Below are 5,369 nucleotides of genomic sequence, written 5' to 3'. Positions count from 1 at the left end.
TACTTTTAATTCACCCTCACCGATAGCTAAAAACTACTGTGATATTTCCTATTCCACCCCCCCCCAAAGGACATTTTCCTTTCATTAGAGAAGAACCAGGTATAGTTCATGACTTCACAGAGCTTAAACGTATAATCCAAATCCTGAGTTCTTTGGATTTAAACTATCAAGGGGGAAACATTGTCTCTGGGTCTCCCAGGAGGAGCTGGGGCACTGTGAGAACACTGAAGCTCTTCCCTCTCTACAGCAGCTTGTCAACAGGCTAGATCCAAAAGCCAAGGTATTTCATTTCAATTCATGCATGCCTGGTTCTCTGTTTTTCTTCCCTGCAAGTTTTGTATGAGTTCTCCTGCAGCTATAGTGCAACCATACCTGAAGCATAAAGGGATAGCTATAGCTGTCGGGAGGGGATTGGCTTTAGAGGTAGGGTGCTTGACCAGCATACATGAAATCCCCAGTATCAGGAGTTGGGGGATACCTGATATGAATGAGAAGTTAGCTTCCTATTTTAAAGAATTAATTTATAAGTGACAGACAAAAAATAAAAATTCTCCTCTTTCTAAGCCGGCACTCCGTAAGGACGAAACCATGTTCAGCTTGAGCACCAAGATGGTGAGCCCAATGGCGAGAAGCTGGACAAGTTCGAGTCCCGGCATCTCTCAGGTGCTGCTCGAGCTGGAGATGAACTCCGATCTCAAGGCGCAGCTGCGGGAACTCAACATCACTGCAGCGAAGGAAATCGAAGTTGGTGGTGGTCGGAAAGCTATCATAATTTTTGTACCACTTCCTTAGCTTAAATCTTTCCAGAAAATCCAAGTCTGACTAGTTTGTGAATTGGAGAAGAAGTTCAGTGGAAAGCATGTAGTCTTCAGTGCTCAGAGGAGGATTCTGCCCAAGCCAACCCAGAAAAGCCGTACGAAAAATAAGCAAAGCGCCCCAGAAGCTGCACCCTGACAGCGGTGCATGATGCCATCCGTGAGGACTTGGTCTTCCCAAGTGAAATTGTGGGTAAGAGGATCCATGTGAAACTGGATGGCAGCCGGCTGATAAAAGTTCATTTAGACAAAGCACAGCAGAACAACATGGAGTACAAGGTTGAAACTTTTTCTGGTGTGTACAAGAAGCTCACAGGCAAGGATATTAATGTTGAATTCCCAGAGTTTAGTTGTAAAGAAAATGACTGAATAAAGTGTCATTCATAGTAAAAAAAAAAAAAACAAAAACAAAAATTCTCAAAACTTGCTAAAAGCTAGGTTAATCATTGCTTTGTTAAACCATCTTGATCAGTTTGTTCTAAACAGATCTTAGACTTTATCAAAATTTCTTTAAAATGGAACAAATACTTTTAGACATGGTAGCAATTACCTATAATTTCACCACATGAAGAATGATGCAGCCAGGACTAGTGAGGCTCAGGAAATAAATAAAATAAAGGTTCAAAAGCAACAAAAGCTACACAGGCCTGTAATCCCAAAACTAGGAAGGCAGAGGCAGGAGGCTCTCTGTTCAGCTTGAGGCCAGACTAATCTACATAGCGAATTCTGAGCAGTCAGAACTACAAAGTATGACTCTGGGGGCCTGAGGGAGGGATGACTAAAAAGATCTGAAATTTCTTGGGATCAAGGAGTAAAAGCATCAGGGCTGGGGTCTAACAGTTCAACAGTCATGCTAGGCACTCTGAAGATATTCATTTAACCATTAATGAGAAGGTTGAAGACATGTTTTCTAGCCTAGCATAAACAAGTGGGTTCACTACACTTCCATACACTCTGTCAACTCTAGCATAAACTAAGAACAAATTGGATAAACTACTATTATTCAACATCAAATACTATACATGGCAGTTAACAGCACAGAAAGAAATGTGACTCAAATCAAAGAAATCAAACCTGGATGATACAAAATAAAAACTAGCTATAACATACCAGACTACTGCTTCTTAACTAACCAGTAAAATCTAAGTCCAACTCCATTCTCATTAGACCCAGGGCTACTGAGTCACTGCTCCGAGATCATGTGTCCCTGGTTTGATATATCTTGGAACCATGCCTTGGCTCAGATTTAATGAAGAAAAGTGCACAGTAATCATGCCCATTTGTTTTCATTTCAAATACATCCTAACATTTTTATCACCACATTTACATTTCTTACCATTTATTACTACTATTTAAAAGATTATGCTCTCAATCTGAAAGGTGTTCTTCCATGCACTCTGAAACACAGGAAATTATCTGAAACTCCAGCGTCACAGCATCTATTCTTCATTCCTTTATTAAAGTAAAAAGGTGTTTCAGCATCAGTCCAAGTTAGACTAAGGAAGGGCTCTATACAGCGTGATTTTTAAAGATGTTTTGAAAGGCCCACCTGTTCCAGATGTTCTTTCTTACTCCGCAACACTCACTTAATCACTCCTACAATACAAACGCCTTTCAATGCAACTGAATATATTAGCTTGAACAATTCACCTATTAGCTCCAATGGAGAGGAGGGTTCTTGAAGCAAAGTATTTATCTGGCACTAAGGTACTTGCCATGTATCACTCCAATATTCACAGTCCTGTCGGGTAAGGGTTCACACCTAATTCTCTCTCCATCTATCAACCTACTTCAAAGACAGAAAGTAAAGCAGCCGTAACAAGTATTCTGTTAGGTCATTTGCTAGTGCCTTTAACAAAGTTCAGTTTCTGAGCTGAGATGGGGCTCAGTGGTAGAGTGTCTCACATGAACACGGCCTAGGGTTTATGCCCACAGCACCACCAAAACAAAAAGACAAAACAGAACAAAAAAGAAACCCTTTTTCATCAGCAGGATAAGCAGTTACAGGGCAAACTGACAGGCTGCCAAGGCAAGGGCACAAAAGCACAGACCCACCAATTAGACTCAAGCAGTCTCTGTGATGCACAAGAGAAGCATCTCAAAGCCTTACAGTAACAAAGTGGGTCAGCTGGGAGTATTCTGTTGCAAGTATTTGGGGAACAGAAGAATCAGAGGAAGGTTCTTTAGAATATCATGATTGTTTGACCTCATCTTAATCTTATCTTTCTACATGTAAGATAGAAACAAACTAAACAAAAGATGTAAATTCCTGATTTATTGGTCAAGTCATCTCTGTGGCCAAATGAATACAAACTGAATAATCAAACACACATCAGAAAAAAATCAGTCACCAAGCACAGGTTTTTTTCAGATTAAAAAATACTCATTTACTTCAAATATTTTATTACATGTACATATATACCTTTTTAATATACAGATACCTTAGTTAAAAAGCCATCAAATTACCCAACAGCTGACACTTAACAAATAGAGTGTGTAATATCCCCATAAATATTAGAAACCTACTTGTTAGGCTTTGTTCATTAAATCTCAATTTTCAGGGATTTTTGCCTGTTCCTTCTCCCAAATCATACATCGAAGCCCTAAGCCCCAATGCAATAGTATTTGTAGATGAAGCCTTTATGAAATAATCAGGGTTAGGAGAGGTTATGGGATCAGTGCCCTCACATAGAGGCTCCTGAGAGTCTGTGTGTGTTCTTTTTTGCCTTCCCTTCCCCAGCACACACAAAGAAGTCATGTGAACACACAAATGGCAGCCACCAAAAAGCTAAAGAACAAGGCTACATGGTGATGGACAGTGTGCAAAGGTGTCTGCTACCAAGCCTGATAATCTGAATCCAATCTTGGGAACCCACATGGTAGAAGGAAAGAACTAAGCTTACAAGTTCCTTCTGATCCCATCACACACATAATAAATAAATAAATGTAAAAAAAGAATAGTGATCATGATATCCTACCAACACTTTGCTCCTGGAATTTCAGTGTCCAGAACTCCCGAGAAAAAAATGCCTGCCATTTTATGCCACCCAGTTTATAGTATTATGGAATCTGAGCTGCATGGGTAGGAAGTTTGCTTCAGTGCAAAAAGGTTCCTGACATCAACCCTGATAAGATGAATTTGATCTCTGGGGCCTACGTGGTGGTTGAGACAGAACTAACTCCTGAGAGTTATCCTGACATCCACACACTTGCCACAGCACATCCATGCTAACATGTATATACACATACATGTATGTGCATGTACCAAATAAACAATCCAGGACCTTAAACATGCCAGATAAGAATTCTACCAATAAGTCCCCTTAAACAATCTGCAATTATTCAATGAAAGGAACCAAGACAAGCCAACTAAATTTCAAATTCAAAAATTGCCTATTTCATTTGTTGCAAATCATTAATCAAACAGAATTAATAAAATCTCTTCTGTCTGTGTAGCATCTTATCCCATAGGAGCCTCACTAAATGACCAAACCTTTGGAAAAAACAGCTTACTTCAAAGTGAGGTAAGATACTTGGAGTTTGGTCTTTTAGTTTAATCTAGTTAATTACTTTTAAAATAAACAACAACGGTAATAACTGGCAAGTTATTGTAAGTCATTGTGGGACTTCATTTTACTTCCTGAGCAAACTATATCATCAATTATTTGACCTCCATCGAATCCAGAGCTTTCCTTCGCAGCTTGCTGTGGCCTGCGAGCAGACAAATACATCAAACTGTGGTTTATTCTAATCTTCTTAACAATAACGACTATCACTCACTTACCCACATAAAAGCAGGCTCATGGAAACCCTCAGATGTTCCTTCCATTTGTAAATCACACAGGATGTGAGTTATCCCTCACAACTCTAGATACCTACCAAAGCTTGTGCATGACTCTAAGTCAGCTGAGATAGTCTATTAAATACCATTCTATAATTTCCCCCATTCAAACTCCAGTGAAGCTTCTACAGAAGACACGAAGGAAACCCTTGCTTCAGTGCATCTAAATTTATTTCCTCAGCAAATCAACAGATCAAGGGGCTAGCTGCTGTCACAGAAGGCAGACGGATATGGACTATAAACTGCTCTTTCCTCCACTCTTCCCTCCTGTGTCCTGCCTCTCCCAAGTTCCATGGTTGGAAATCATCCTAATATTTTTTTTAAGCCAGGATATACTAAAATTAGATGGGAACAAAGGCCTGACATTTTCATATTAGCAAGGGGGTTAGGCAGCAAATCCGAACTTGACGCACCCACACTCATCTACATTTAGCCTCTTCCTCATGAGTCTTTCCTTTCTAGACTATCAAAAAAGGAAACAGCAGGAGCCAGCCCAGTTTCTACTGTGCTACTGTCCCTGACAGCAAACTACTTCATTCACAGTGCACCAGGGAAGACCCCTAGTCAACTAGAGTATTACATAGTTCTTTCTAAGCTACACTGGTATTATCCAGTATATATAATTGTTGAATTATGTGTCAATGCTTATGGTTTTGGGGAAATGAAGAGATTAGTCTCACTTTTTAAAAAGGAGCTTCCAAACACAATACAAA

At 39.7% G+C, this 5,369-nt stretch overlaps 1 pseudogene; it reads left to right on the top strand.

Annotated features, from left to right (window-relative positions):
- The first annotated feature begins 588 nt into the window (after positions 1-588).
- LOC114625273 lies at positions 589-1,184 on the top strand (annotated as a pseudogene).
- Positions 1,185-5,369: the final 4,185 nt, after the last annotated feature.

The sequence above is a fragment of the Grammomys surdaster genome, unplaced genomic scaffold (genome assembly GCF_004785775.1).
Source record: "Grammomys surdaster isolate TR1022 unplaced genomic scaffold, NIH_TR_1.0 214, whole genome shotgun sequence".
Lineage (NCBI taxonomy): Eukaryota > Metazoa > Chordata > Mammalia > Rodentia > Muridae > Grammomys > Grammomys surdaster.
This window is presented reverse-complemented; position numbering and strand designations above follow the sequence as displayed.